Source organism: Marmota marmota, unplaced genomic scaffold (genome assembly GCF_001458135.2).
Source record: "Marmota marmota marmota unplaced genomic scaffold, marMar, whole genome shotgun sequence".
NCBI classification, from domain to species: domain Eukaryota; kingdom Metazoa; phylum Chordata; class Mammalia; order Rodentia; family Sciuridae; genus Marmota; species Marmota marmota.
In genome coordinates, this window is record NW_025999943.1 from 4,928,821 (window position 1) to 4,944,510 (window position 15,690).

The 15,690-nt window shown below is 33.4% G+C and overlaps 1 long non-coding RNA gene across 1 annotated transcript; it reads right to left on the reverse strand.

The window, feature by feature from the left end:
- Window positions 1–2,190: 2,190 nt before the first annotated feature.
- Window positions 2,191–7,244, reverse strand: LOC125616342. The gene is made up of 3 exons (XR_007346963.1): window positions 6,559–7,244; window positions 4,389–4,455; window positions 2,191–2,932 (listed from the first exon to the last, which is right to left on the reverse strand). It is a non-coding gene; the product is annotated as an uncharacterized LOC125616342 (long non-coding RNA).
- Window positions 7,245–15,690: the final 8,446 nt, after the last annotated feature.

Sequence of the window (15,690 nt, forward strand, 5' to 3'; positions counted from 1 at the left end):
TTCTTTGACTGCTAGAGATGGTGAGCATTTTTTCATGTACTTGTTGATTGATTGTATGTCCTCTTCTGAGAAGTGTCTGTTCAGGTCCTTGGCCCATTTGTTGATTGGGTTATTTGTTATCTTATTGTTTAATTTTTTGAGTTCTTTGTATACTCTGGATATTAGGGCTCTATCTGAAGTGTGAGGAGTAAAGATTTGTTCCCAGGGTGTAAGCTCCCTATTTACCTCTCTTATTGTTTCTTTTGCTGAGAAAAAACTTTTTAGTTTGAGTAAGTCCCATTTGTTGATTTTAGTTATTAACTTTTGTGCTATGGGTGTCCTATTGAGGAATTTGGAGCCCGACCCCACCGAATGTAGATCGTAGCCAACTTTTTCTTCTATCAGACGGCGTGTCTCTGATTTGATATCAAGCTCTTTGATCCATTTTGAGTTAACTTTTGTGCATGGCGAGAGAAAGGGATTCAGTTTCATTTTGTTGCATATGGATTTCCAGTTTTCCCAGCACCATTTGTTGAAGATGCTATCCTTCCTCCATTGCATGCTTTTAGCCCCTTTATCAAATATAAGATAGTTGTAATTTTGTGGATTGGTCTCTGTGTCCTCTATTCTGTACCATTTGTCCACCTGCCTGTTTTGGTACCAGTACCATGCTGTTTTTGTTACTCTTGCTCTGTAGTATAGTTTGAAGTCTGGTATCACTATTATTTAGAGGCAGGGTCTCATTCAGTTGCTTAGGGCTTTGTTAAGTTGCAGAAGCTTGTTTTGAACACATGATCCTCCTGCCTCAGCCTCCTGAGCCATTGGTATTATAGGTGTGCATCTTTGCACCTAGCTAATGTGACATCTTTTAACAAATGAATATTGGTAAGGGTAAAAGGAGTGAACCTAGCTATTAACATATATGTATATACTTAAATGTAAAATTAAATATTAATTTAAATAAAGATTAGAGTTTTAGATTTAATTGAAGTATTTCTTTCTGTTAGTGTATATTATTAAAACAAGACTCCAGAAATTCTAAACTCAACCACTGCTTATGTGTTATATTATAAATAATTAAGTCATTCCATATATTCTGAATATCAGTTAATATGGACTATTCCCTGCACATATTAAAATAGATTTCCTCTCCAACTTCTCATCTTCTTTCTTTCCAAAGATGATATGTTGTGTGAGTATAATAAAATCAATTTCCAAAATAATTTAATTTCTTTTTCTATTTAACTAACTGTTAAGGTCACAATTTATTAAATTTAGATTACAAAAATATATATGTTTACTGAAAGTTCTAGCTAAAGGTCAATGGGAAAATTAAAGCAAGACTTTTCAGAAATGTAAATATTAAAATTTTATTGTAATGAACAAAGTTATGATATTCTCAGAGTTTTTAATTCATTTTGCAACGTTTATTTAAGATTTTACATAAAATTGAGGAAGCTGGCTTGACATAGAAGAGAAAAATAAAATATACAATTCAACAGAAATACCTCACTCTCATGTCAATATTGCAATATTATTATAATGATTATTTTAGTCTCATAATCATTATCAGTATCAGTATATATTGTGTTGCATTAACTGTTTCAAAGGCTTATAAGCATACGAACTGCATGAATTTAATACTTAAAATATCTTAAGATAGATATTTTTACCCAACATGTTGTTATATGAAGTAATACTTAGAGTCAAGTTGTTCAAAGCCCTAAAAAATTGATGGGTTTATCTTGTGAAGAACACTAGATAAAGAGTGAAGAATCTTGGGTATTATTAATTATTTTCTGCCCATGTCCAAAACTAGATAGGTAGGTGGGTATCTTGTGTATTATGTTTCCAGTGAGTGGATAAAAGCTGAGTTCCTTCTGCCCAGGTCTTATTTGGTACTATTTAAACAATTCTGGATGCTTACTATTTATCTGTTTTTACAGATTAGCAAACTGAGGTTTGAGAGCTTGAGCAGTTTCCCAAAATATATATTTATAAGTAGTGGATATAGGAATTAAAGCTAGATCTATTTTAGAGCCAAAAGGTCAGGTTCATTTTATTATCCTAATCTTATTCCCACAATTTTGTATCATGTTAACTATTCTTCTTAAAAGTTATTCTCTAGAATCAAAATATCTCCACTAACACCAAAGAGTTTTAATGGTTCTAATAAATGACTAGTGTTCCAAATAGAAAATTCCATTGCAACTTGTGGTTTATAGCCTAACTTCATTTCTCATTAGTGGTTGATGATGTAGGTCAGGCTTGTCCTAAAAAAAAAAAAGCTCCGCTTTCCTACCCAGAGTAATGAAGACACAAATCCATTTTATGATTATGAAAAATTTTGAACTGTATATGTTTTACTATTTTTAGGTCAATATTTATATTAAAGGTGAATCATTCTATTAGTTAAAAACTTCTCCAAGGCCTGGCTCGTGTACCAGGCATTTATGTTACCTTAAAATGATATGGGCATAATACTTTGATTGAAAATCATACTTTATGTATTGAAATAAAACTTAAAACTTACTTGATAAATTGATAAATTAAGTAGATATATATATATGTAAATCAAATATATATAAATATATATACTTAATTTATCAATATATATATTTTACATACATACATATATATTATAGTAACTGGTAGCCTTGGGCAATGAAGGATACTAGAAGACTATAAATGAGAATATTCTATTGATTGGATATTCATTACTCTGATTTCAATTTATTTTTGTGTCAATAAAGAATGGAAATTTGGAAATGGATATGTGACTCCCTCAAAAAAAAATGTGCTATGTTGAATACTAAACGAAATGTTTCCTTTCTCTTTATCATTGAAGTGGAGGAGCTAATTGTTCCTCACTCCCTCAGTTGTAAATGTTCTCACAGCTCCACTGCCATTTCAAGGTGCAAATGCACACAAAGATGCAGCTTCAAAAGTCATCCTGTACCAAAGGAACAAGGGGACACTGTGAGCTGAAAGATGGATGTTGCCAGCAATATGAAGTGCTGAATTTAATTGGAACCAAAGCTCAGAGGAAATATTCAAAATTAAATGTACACAATCTTGAAGTCTTATTTAATTTACCTACACAGAAATATTATTTTTTCTTTTGGATTGTCACCATCACCTTATTTTTGTATACATTGTTAGCACACAGTGATAGATTACAGAGCTCATATAGTGTCATTCATTTAACTGTAATAAGATTTCTTGAAGGAAAAGGAGAATATTTTCTTGATTTAGGAAATATCCATGTCTCCTTCAATTATACAGCATTGAATGGAGAAATAAGTTACAGTACCCAGAATGTTAGTATAAAGCAATGATGTTAGCACAAAGTATTTCCCATTGGTTCAAAAAGATTAGTAATTTGTGCTTTTTAAACTAGATAGCCACAATAGAAACTTAGAACATTTTTTTGAAATGCTTTGTTTTCATTAAATTTCTGAAAACTTCCAAATGTGACAGAATATTACAATTCTATACTTGAAACTATTCTTAATGACATCAATTGTCAACAAATGTCAAGAATAGTTATTGCTTGTTTGACTGCCAAACATAAACATAATTTTTAAAAATTAGTTTACCTAACTGATATTTTGAGTGATATTATAGCAATGATAATGCAGATGTTGTTTTTTTTTTCCTTTGTAAAATAGTTTAAAAAACAATTTATGGCTCAAATAATCAAAGATAATCACATTTGAAATTTAGAAATATAAATGTTGTTCATCCCAATAGAAAAGCAAAATTTCCATGATTTTTAAACATCTTCTGGTAAAAACATTCCAGATATTATTGCCTGCAATTATAGAAGCAACTTATAAGCCAAAAAATAACCCTCATTCATTAATATATTATAAACTGAAGGGACATTTGTCATTCAGTTCATGGTTTGTTGTCAAACTTGATTTGAGCCACCATGATATCAGTTTGGTTAGGAACACAGGCAATGTTGCCAATTATTTGCAGGCCATATCACCATATATAACATAACTGAAGGTTGTTCAGATGAGAGATTTGACCAATTGTACTGAAGCAAGATTGCGCTGTTTCCCATATTTGTGAAAGCAAAGAAAGAGCTCCAACAACCATGTGCTGAACATAGATTAGAGGAAAGACACAAACCAAAATAGAACAAGAACACCACCTCAGTCTTTCTGTTTAGAGTCACTTCTCTTATTCCTCTGGTCTGTTTGCTGTAAACTCAAAACCTTGTTCCTGTTACTAAGGAAGGAAGCTACTCCTTTTTGCATGCTGGTATGTATCTTATTCCTGTTTTCATTTGCAGCCCTTCTCCGTTACAGATGCTTAAATTTAGAAAAGGTATGTGGTTTCTTGTCCTTTTCTATGCATTTTTCTTTCAGAATCTAAAAATGTAAATTCATTGTACTCACCATAGCCTCGCTATGTAAAGGTGGGTAGGTTCCTTAACTTATACACTTTGTAATTTAGTCTCTTCATCTGCAAAATGGAAAAAATACTAGTATTTATCATCACTAGTTAGCATTTTTATAGAGCCTATTATATATTGTTTCCAGTTCAGAGTAATTTATCACATGCTAATTTATTTATTCTTCATAATATTCTTATGAGAAATTTAGAAGAGGAAACAGATATAGAAAGTTTTGGTAACTTACAAAATGTTGCACAACCTGTTAGTGTCAGAGGCAGAATCTGAATCTAAACAGTCTGACTCAAAGTCCTTCCTTCATCTTAACCAAAATTTTATTCTATTTTTCATAAGACATTTTTAAATATTAAAGAATATAAGCCAGGAGCCATGGCTTATGCTTGTAATTCCAGTTACTTGAGAAGCTGAGAACAAGAACTGCAAGTTCAAGGCCTGTCGAGACCCTGTTTCAAAAGAAAAAAAAAAAAAAGGACTGGGGACATACCTCAGTAGTAAAGCACTTGGTTTAATCCCTAGTACTGCAAACACATGTGCACATTCACACACACACACACACACATATACATATTCATAGGTATAAAATTTTGATGGGAATACTTCCTGGAACATTACAAAATACTCAATAGTTCATGGCTACTATAATCATTACTCTTCAGATATTTCAGATACTTCTTACGATTGAAGAAATAAATGGTGTCTATTCATTATTTTTCATTTCTTCTGCAACAATATTTACAAGATACACTTGTAAATTTTTATTTTCAATTTCACATATTTTTTTTTCTTCTCAGTAAGTTATACTTCTGTATACATAGCTTTTGTTTATTTTACTTATTTGTTTTATTGGTATTTAATTTCAAGAAGCTGTGGTTTTTATCTTTCATTGATATGTTCACTATTTTTTCACTGTTCTAATTGCTAAATAATATATGTGTGATTAATAAGACATGTCTCAGATCATTTTTAGGGGCCATAGAGCTATGCACATTTGTACTGACTTCTGTAATATCCTTGATATTTTCTAATTAACTCTTCAGATTTTTTTTATATTAAATTGTTTGCCCCATGGTTCTGTGGTATTTCTAAAATTCAGTGATTATGTTTTAAAGGTCAAAAACTTCTGAACTCATATTTTTTCTCTTATTGATTTCTGTATTTCTTTTATAAATGCAGTTTCCTTATGTCTCTTTCTGAGTTTATTGAATTGGTGATAATATAATGTTTCTCTGTCTCCATCTTTCTTCCCTAATAACTAAATTCCCAAGTTTTAATTCCTTTTAAATAAAATCTGTGTGACCTATATGTTCCCTGAATTTAGAAGATGAAATTAATTCTGACAGATTATAGTGAACTCTTGTTACGCTTTTAGGCCTACATAAAAAATGAAGGGTAAAAATCAAGGAACATTTTCATTTTGAGCTGCCAGAATAGAGATTTTATAGTTTGTGGAAAGTAAAATGGGAGGCACAGCTGACCCAGTTATGGCAGAGAGTTTGTTGTGGCTGCTCCAAATGATTTGTTGCAGTCTCTCAACACCTTACACATCTAGCACCATGGCTCTGTGAGAAGTAAACCTTTTAATAGTACTTTGAGGACAAGGGGAAAACGTGTATTTTATACTACAGGGAACATGCATTTTTACAGTGGAAGGTGGAAATTGTTTTAGTCAGCTTTTTTCGTTGCTGTGAATAAATGACCTAACAAGAACAACAGAGGAGAAAAAGTTTATCTTAGTTCATGGTTTCAGAGATTCAGAGATTGGATGATTCCTTAGCTCTGGCCTTAGGGGAAGCAGAATATCAGGTGGAAGGGGGATGTCACTAGGGGGCAAAATTGCAATTGAGGAGAGAAATAAAGTATGTTCATCGTCTTTTGCCCCTTTCAATGCTTTATTCACTCAAATTACTCAATACAATTTCACTCTATAAGTTCTTAATAAGAAAACAACAATCCTTAAGGTTAGGCACTGCAATAGACATAATCAATTCACAGCAAACAATTCTAGATTAATTAATTCACAGCAAACAATTCTAGATTAATTCTAAGCACAGCAAGCACACTTAATCACAACAGCTAATGACAGACATTCGCTCTGCTTGCTACATTCCAAAGTCTTAAGCCTTAGGCTTTATGTCCAGCAGATGCACACTCACTCAGACCACGGTGATCAGGTCAGGAACCAAGGCAGGCTTTTCCTGGCATGGAGTGGATGACCCATTGAGGAGAGGGTCCGACAGAGAAGTTGCAGCTCTCATCAAGGTCCAGAGAAGGCTGCAGAGTTTGAGAGTGGTGAGGATCATGCAGAGGATCAGGAAACATGACAAGTGATGGGATGTCAGTCTAGGTCCTCATCAGGTTCTCCAGCTTGAGTGCATCCTTGTTTCGGCTGGCTGAATCCCTGTTCATCAGCTCTATTATTTATACTAAATTTGGGGGCTTCTGACCCCCCCCTTGGAATCCTTATCAGCTACCACCAGTTTTCTCCATGACATCAATTACCCTCGGTTTAGAAACATCTGGTCTGGTGATCTCCACCCTTATCTTCTCCATTTTCCTCTTATCAGGAGAGGACAGCCTGCCAGAGGCTTCACTCTGTTTATCAGAATGAGGGGAAGTAACTTGTTTGAGGCCATAAAATTGTTCTGTTGGATGTGCCTGGTAAGACTGCAGGTTTCAAACTGGAGTCTTTAAAATGGAGTTGCTTAGGCTCAGGCCTAAGGCCATCCTCACAGGGGAAATGGAGAAAAGACTCAGGATCTGGCAACCCAGAAGCACGGAGAGAGCTCCACACATGTGGAACAAAAGGTATACCCCAAAAGCCCACCCCCACTGACCTATTTCCTCCAGCCACATCCTACCCACAGTTACCCCCCAGTTAATGTATATCAGAGGATTAATCCACTGATTAGCTCACACATCTCATAACCTAATCATTTCACCTCTGAAAATTCTTGTGTTATCTCACATATCAGATCTTGGGGGACACCTAATATCTAAATGATAATAGTTATGAAATTTAATATTTGGCCCCACCGAGTGATTCAGAATCAAAACTTACAGACATATTCTTTCATATTACAATGTTAGTTATCACTAGCTTTATTTCTAACTCCCACTTGGGGAATGTCTTTAACTTACATTCAAGGCAGCATATCTCTCCATATTCTTTTTTATTGGTAGTGTGCCACAGGGATATACAAGCGCAAATATGTGTTTAATCTTTAGGAGTTTAATCAGCAACTCGACTCGCATTTAGAGGCAAATATTTCCTTATAATATATACTGGTAAAATTTTAGAAAACAGAAATGAGAGTAATAAGCAAATATTTATAAAAGCTTCTGGTGCAATCAGGTTAATGGAAGCTGGCTCCACTAGCTGCAAGGCACTGAACATTCCCCTTGGCATACATGAGCGTATGTAAACAATTTGTATAAGTAAAATTTATAAGTTTCCTTCTGCTTTTAAAATTCTGTAAGACTCAAAATCTTGTGCACTGAGTTCAGCAGAAGCAGCATAAAATCTGAGACCAGAGGAACTTGTCTGAAGTACTGTTCTTTCTCTGTCTGTTCCTTGACTTCTGCTCTGAGGGAGGATATCTCCTGCTATTTATTTACAGGTAGACGACATTTAACAGATAACTCATATTATCTATGACCTTAAGAAAACCCAGAGTAGTATAATTGCTATATCATTCATATCCAAGAAATCCCTCTACCTTTTTTTGATCTTCTGGTTGGACTCACATGGCCTCCAGGACATTTTACACTCTACTGCCTTTTTTATTCCTCACGGCATTTATCATGTTGCAACTCTTCCTTATCCTACTGCAAAAGATCCTGTTTCTTGATATCCGACTGAGTATTGACTTACCATAGAATAAACTTTTAAGCTTGGGCAGTTTCTTAATTCTCTGAACCCTTCAGGGTCAGGGCATGGAGTGTAGTACACTATAAGAATGTTCCATGACTGTAAGATTAATGAGAACCATAAGGTCCATCCAAGTGTTTTGCCTGGCTAATGCTGTGTGTTACTCTGCAGCGAGATGCTACCTAGCATAAACCCTAAAGGAAAGCAAACCTTTATCAGGATAGTGCAAAGGTTAGTTTTAGATGTCAATTTTAGATGACTAGCTTAAGGGATGCCTGATGAGGTATTGTTTCTGGGTGTGACTTCAAGAGTTATTTTTGGATGAGACTTCATGTGAGCCAGGCAGTCTGACAGTCTGTACTAATAGAGGGAGATCCATCCTCAATGTAAGCAGGTAGCATCCAATCAGCTAAAAGTCTGAGTGGAGAACAAGACAGAAGAAGGGCAAATTCCCCAAATCTTCTCCCCACTAGGATAGGGTGCTCTTTTCCTGCCATCACAGATCAGAACTCCAGGTTCTTCAACCATTGGACTCTGAGACTTATTTCATCAGACTTTCAGAATTCTTGGGCTTTCAACATTGGACGGAGAGTTACATTATCAGTTTCTTTGGTTCTTTGGTCTTTCAACTTGGACTGAGCCATGATTCTCTAATGGCTTCCAGATGGCCCATAGCAGGATTTATGCTAATTAACAATCTGAATACATATAAAAGAAAGAGGGAATGGTCCTTCAACCCTTGAAAATGGTGTCCAGATGGAGAGCCTCCAAGTGCATCCTCTGATCCTGTGTAACTGGCCCATGTTACCAGACTGTTACTGGTATGTATTCAGTAAGAACACTGCCAGAATTGATAGGTTGAGAACCAGATGGTGCTAAAGACTCATCTCTTATATCAGTCAAACAGAAGGAGAAAAGTCATCCCTGAGGAACCTGATTAACTAGGACCACCAAAATCTCTGAGCATGGGGGATTCTTCAATATGGATATATATTGACAAAGAATATAAAAGAGTCAGGAGATTAAAGACTAACATGGACATTTGTGGATTTTTAAATTCTGTCTTGTTCTCCTATCTCTGTTTCTCATCATTATAAAGTGTTAGAGTCTGCCTAATTTAAGTTGGAGTACCTTTGAGAGTACAAATATACACAAAAACACAGGACTCTTTTCCCAGTTTGTTTCTGGCATAAGAGCATTGTCTAGTTATTTTACAAAGGGAGGAAAAAGAGGGAAATTATTGTATTTATTATGTTCTCATTTGGCATCACTTTGATTTTATTATTTTAAAAATAATTACTAATTTTAGGTAATGTTTTTCCAAATTTTATATATGAAATTTTGAATTAAGTTTGGTTCTTTAACCAGCAACTTTTATATATTTAATAAATTGCAGCTTCAAATGCTCTAAAAAAATAGAATTACTGTGTCTGTTATATACATCATCCAAGAAAAAACTTCATTTTCAACAGTTTTGGTGACAAATAACATTTGGATTTTAATGAATTTTAATTTTTAATGTAGATCTAATGAATATATTTACACATATGTGTCTATGATAATAAACATATACAAATACTAGAAAATCACTGATTCCTTTAATCAAAGCTTAACAAATATTTGTTAAACACATTTGTTTTAAAGTACTGAATAACTGAAGTCCAAACAAAGATTTTTAAATTCTGATTTAAAATAATAAGATTAAAAACGAATGTCATATTTCCATGGAAACCAAACAAGAGACGTTTTGTGTTGTGGATTGTTTTTTCTTTACATAAAAAAATTTAAATTTCCAGACTGAAACAAGAAATTAAGCCTCTCACATAGAGTATCAGGAAGTAGGGAAAAAAAAAGTTAACAGATTTGTGGGGCTTTTTAAATTTAAAATGTGTGCACTTAGCCATTGAAAAACTTAAGAGATTAAAATTTGAATAATTTATCATATTGTGTCAAAGACTATTTTCAATCCAAAGGCTATAAATTTTAGCAGAGGGAGCATGGGATTAGAATTAGAATCCTCTCCTCTTGGTATTACTTTAAAAAGTTATCTTTAAAATGATTGTTATTAGTTTTTATAGCTGTAGGGATATTGATATTGATTCTATAAAGTTTCTTTTTAAGTTAAATAAGAAAATAAATATAAAAACTTGCTATAGACTTGATTTAATAAAGTTTTATTTATTTTTAGCCATTAATAAATTTTATTGCATAGAAATCAAATAAGTTTTAGATCTGGTATTGGGTTTTCTGAAGTTTATCATATATAGTTCTTTGAGAAACATGATTCTATCTATTGATGAACATTATAATATTGTATGTGATGTATACAAAGTGAGTGTAGAATTAGTGAAAGTGAAAAGCATCTTTATGTGGCTGCAATATTCAAAGACCAATTAGTTTAGGGTGTTTTCTTTGCTCTTGTAGTAATGCAAAGAAAGTTAATGCCTAAATCAACATAAAAGATAATTTCAAAAAGGTTCATGAAATGCTGTTTTCAGCAGGTACACAGGGATTGTAAGAGAGGGAAAAATGTAAGATAATTGTGTAATATAGAACCATTAGAAATGCTGTCTTCAGGGAATTTAAACTTTTTATCTTGGGCAGTTCTTTCCAAGCTTTTATTATATAAGACTATTGTATACATTACACTAAAACAGGAATAGCTTTATGACTGAAACAAAAAAATCTTTTTTAATCTAAAAATAGTTATATATTTAAGCATTTTGTAATTTTATTCTAACTTAGATTAATTTTAAAGGCAAACAATTGCCCGGCGTGGTGGTTCATGCCTGGGATCCCAGTGGATCAGGAGGCCAAGGCACAAGGATTGTAAGTTCAAAGCCAGCCTCAGCAAAAGTAGGCTGCTAACCAACTCAGTGAGACTCTGTCTCTAAATAAAATATAAAATGGGACTGGGGATGTGGCTCAGTTGTCGAATGTCCCTGAGTTCAACCCTTGGTACCCAAGAAATAAATAAAAATAAAAATAAAGGCAAACAATATACATTAGTAATGTAAATAGTACAGTTTATTGCTTTCTCATTGAAATACATTAGAACAAAAACTATACTTTTTTAGTAGATAAAATAATGTTTTTGAATATATATTTTAATACAAAATTAACTGTAAAATGAAAAGATAATAAAATAATTCACAAATGTTTTAAGGATAAATTATTTACACTAAAACAACAAAACCAGTTTTTGTTAGCAGAAAAAAAATTGTTATTTTCTACTGTATATATAAAATATGAAGATAAAACATGAAGATCATTCAAACTATAAGGAGGTGATATATGTCATTTGTGGGAATTAACATCGTGACTAATAGAAAATTCAAATTTTATATCAGCCTTAATTCTTTTCTTTGCTAAAATATGTATTGAACCAATTAAGATCCAAGGCACATGACAATATAACATCATTCACTCATTTGAGAAATGTACTCAATAATATGAACGGAATCTTGAAGTGGTTATTTAGAAAGATTTATTTTTTTTCCATATAGAGAATAATGATGAAGTTGAATACCAAGAAACCCATGAAGAAACTTGCAACAACAAGTTAGAGGAAGAAGGAAAGGAATGAAGGACACACACATATTAAAAAGGAATGACAATGTGATTGGACAATCCAATTTAACACAGGGAATAGTGTGCGAGAAGAAATTGGTTTTGTATTTTCAAATATGGTCCTATAAAATGCTAAACCATCACTCACTTTTTTTGTGCTGAACCCCTGTCAAATTTAAACATATTTCATTTACATGTCTTTCCTCAATTCATCCTTTCTTAATTTTCAATTTGAGCTAGTCAGTTCTGTAAAAAAGAAAACCAATGTTGTCTTGTTTAAAAGACAAATCAGAGACTTGGACGTGACCCTGCAAAGAGCAGTGCTGCATAGGAGCAGGAAAAAGCCAGTCAAGGTCCCTGTGTTCTCAACAAGCTGGCATAAATGCTGTAGTCTGCAGTCTGATATTCTTTTATTAAGAATATAGTGCGCACTTTATAATACATATATTATATATTACATAATATTTTTGAGTGATGCAAATCCCTGGAGATGACAATGGCCCAAGAAATGTGGTCTCTTCTAAAACAGAATATAAGAAACACAAAATGAATGCACGTCTAGGAGACCTTGAGTTTAGCCCTGAGCACTGTAAGATCCATTATGGATCTGACCTTTAGAACCTTAAGATGATAAATTAGAATAGTTTTAAGTGACTGAATTTGTGAAAATATGATAAAGTAGCTGTTAAAATTTTGATCTGGAATGTCCTCTACAGGTTCATATGTTGAAGGCTTTGGTCTTCAGTTCAGCAATGTTTAGAGCCAGGGCTTCTGGGAAGTGACTGGATACTGAGGGTTCTGATTTCATCAATGACTCAATCTATACCTGGGTTCATAATTGAATGAATTACAAAGGAATGGAAAACTGTAGGGAATGGGGCCTATTAGGAGGAAGCAAGTCACTGGAGGCATGCCCTAGAAGGATATATCTTGTCCCCAGCACCCTCCTCACTCTCTCTCTTTCTCTGCCTCCTAGACACTCCTAGACACAGCTCTGTTCTACCATGTGCTCCTATCATGATATTCTGCATCCTCAAAGGTCTAAAGGGATTGATGCCAAGTGGCCATGAACTGAAACCTTGAACCAAAATAAATCTTACTTATTTCGAGTTGATTTTTTCAGGTATTTTGTGACAAAGTCCAAAAGTTGACTAACATAATATCAATTGATAACTGAGAACAATTCCAGGCATTCTGTGTTAGGTATTCTTGTCAGAGATTAGTTTCCTATAGAAGTAGAAGACAGAGTTAATTATTAGCAACTGGCAAGTGATTATCATATTCATTGTTTATTCCAGATAACCCTGATGCTCCCAATGGAAAAACACTTAGGGAGTCACCAACCATGGTTCAGTGATTTGTTATCCAAATATTTGTAACCATACATTATTCCTGTTTGCTAGATTCCTCTCCATAATAAACAAGTGAAATTTTTGATATAGCCCGATGGTGGATTCTTTCTCTACATTTAATCACCAACATAAATTTAAAAATCTTTTGCTCATATTATTTCCATCTTGCTGTGGCATGATAATGTGAAATAATGCAGTAATGCTGTTTTTAAAATAAAAATGATGAAACGGAAGATTATATTATACCATTGAGAGCAATATTCTTATTTGTGACTTGCAATATGTGCTCTTGTCAGCAAAAGCATAACAATATCTATTTTGAGAAAATAGCATGTGTGCTTTGCACATTAAGGATTAGTTTAGTGTTTAGTTGTCTATTACAAGTGGTCGCAATGTCATAAAAATTAAATGTTAATTTAACAGCAGCATTCTGAATTAGATTAATACGAATATGGCAAGCCATGAAAGTTATTTGGATTGTCACATTAATGAATCCTTTAAAGTGTTCTCTCCTATCCCCACTGAAACAATACTTTAGTTTTACACTCTGGTGGCAAGGGCTTGATGCTATAAGAGTTGTGCCTAATATAAATTGCATAAATCACACAAAATGTCCCAGAACATCATGTTCTGTGGCTGACAAGAACCACATTGTTCTGCATTTTTCAAAAAGAAATGAAGCCCTGGCTATTTAATCAAAGAACATAGCCAACAATCCCATGCTATCAACTTTTATTATATGCATTATAGCTGATGCTGTCACTGGTAAATTATCACTTGCTATAATATATTTTAGATTTCATTTGACCTTGGTAAGACAAAGATTTTTTTTTCTTTTGAAATTAACATGCTGCTCACAGCTTCACCTTTTATCTTGCATTAAAAAGTACTTGACAACACATGATTGTACTTTGAACAAACCCGTTTTTAAATAGCCTGTGTCCTATGTGTTGATCTTCTGCAGTGATAAAGTGGAGACTGAATACCCATTTGTTAGGACAATTTTCCATTCAAGAGTTTCTTGTAAAAAATAATTTGTTCTTTATGTGTTCTCTCTCACCAAATTTTTAGTATCAGGGATCCATTTTTCACCCTAATCTACTCAATTCTCCCTCCTCTTTAAAAGAAAGTAGAACTGCTGCTGATATATAAATTTTCTTTGCTGGGCCCAACATCTGATTAATTCCTGAAGAAAACCTCTTTCCATTTAAGTAATAGCCTGTGTGTGATCAGCATATTTCTAGATGTCTCTTCAGGGAGAAGGGAATGGTCCCAATAAGTTCCAAAGAACTGTCATTGCACTCACAAACAGACTGAGAAAAAACTGAAGAAAAGCAGTATTTCCACCTGCACTAGGTGAGGTAGGTGTCTATTCTGGGGATCCCACTTCAGATAAATATTCATTAAGAACCTTCATTATAGAAGAACAAATCTAACAAATGGGTACATACCAAACAAACAAACATGAGAACATTGAGAACTTCAGAACAGGAAACAATTATGGTGGTGGTGGAGGTGATAATAAGAATAGTAATAGAGCCATTCAATAACAGCATAGTCCCTGCAATTATTTCCCCACTTTGTATTGTCCTTCAAATTTTAGTGCAAAATCCCCAGCTCACTATGTCCACCTAATGCTATCAGACTTTAATTTTCTCAACATCACTTTCATATCAGCAAAACTGATTTCTTCAAGGTTATTGATGGTCTCTACACCTATTCCTGTATGACAGTGGAATGAATTTCACTCTTCCTCATTCTGGAAAATCCTTTCCCTGGGCATCCCTATCAGATTTCCCCTCTGGGTTCTTCTCTTCCGTCTAGTTACTAAGTGTTGGAGAAGCTAATATGTGGTCTTTCCTTCTTGGTCTCTTTACCTGGTAACTACCTGTGAAGCATAGCCTATGTTCCTTTGCTTGCTCATCCAAACAAAAACAAACAAACAAATGTGTAGGAGAGGGATATCGGAAGTGTCTAGTCTACAAAACTGTAAAAATGAAATGGGTTAGTATATCTAGAGCATTTAGGATAGTTTATGATACATTATGATCATTTAAGATATGTTCAACTCTTCATATTTGAGAAATCAATAGGCTTCTACTCTAATCTGTATACTAAAAGCTGTTCTAAGTATACTATAAAAATAGGTAACTTAAAATAATTCAAATTTTTATATCTGTTTAAGTAAAAATTTACTCTCTGTATATAATAAGCAATTAAGTTTAAAATGAGCTGGTATTCATAATAATTGACTATTCTACAATAATAGTTACCTAGTAAAATTCAACCATATCATTTCATGAGTCATTCACTATTTTTCTTTTTTTTTTCATCCTATAATTTTCATATTTATTTTTATTATTTTTTAGATGTATATAACAACAGGATTCGTTTTGACATAATCATAAAAACATATAATACAATTTGTTCCAATTCAGTCCAGTACTTCTCCTTCCCTCATCCGTCCCACTAGTCCTTTCTCTCTATATCTGCAA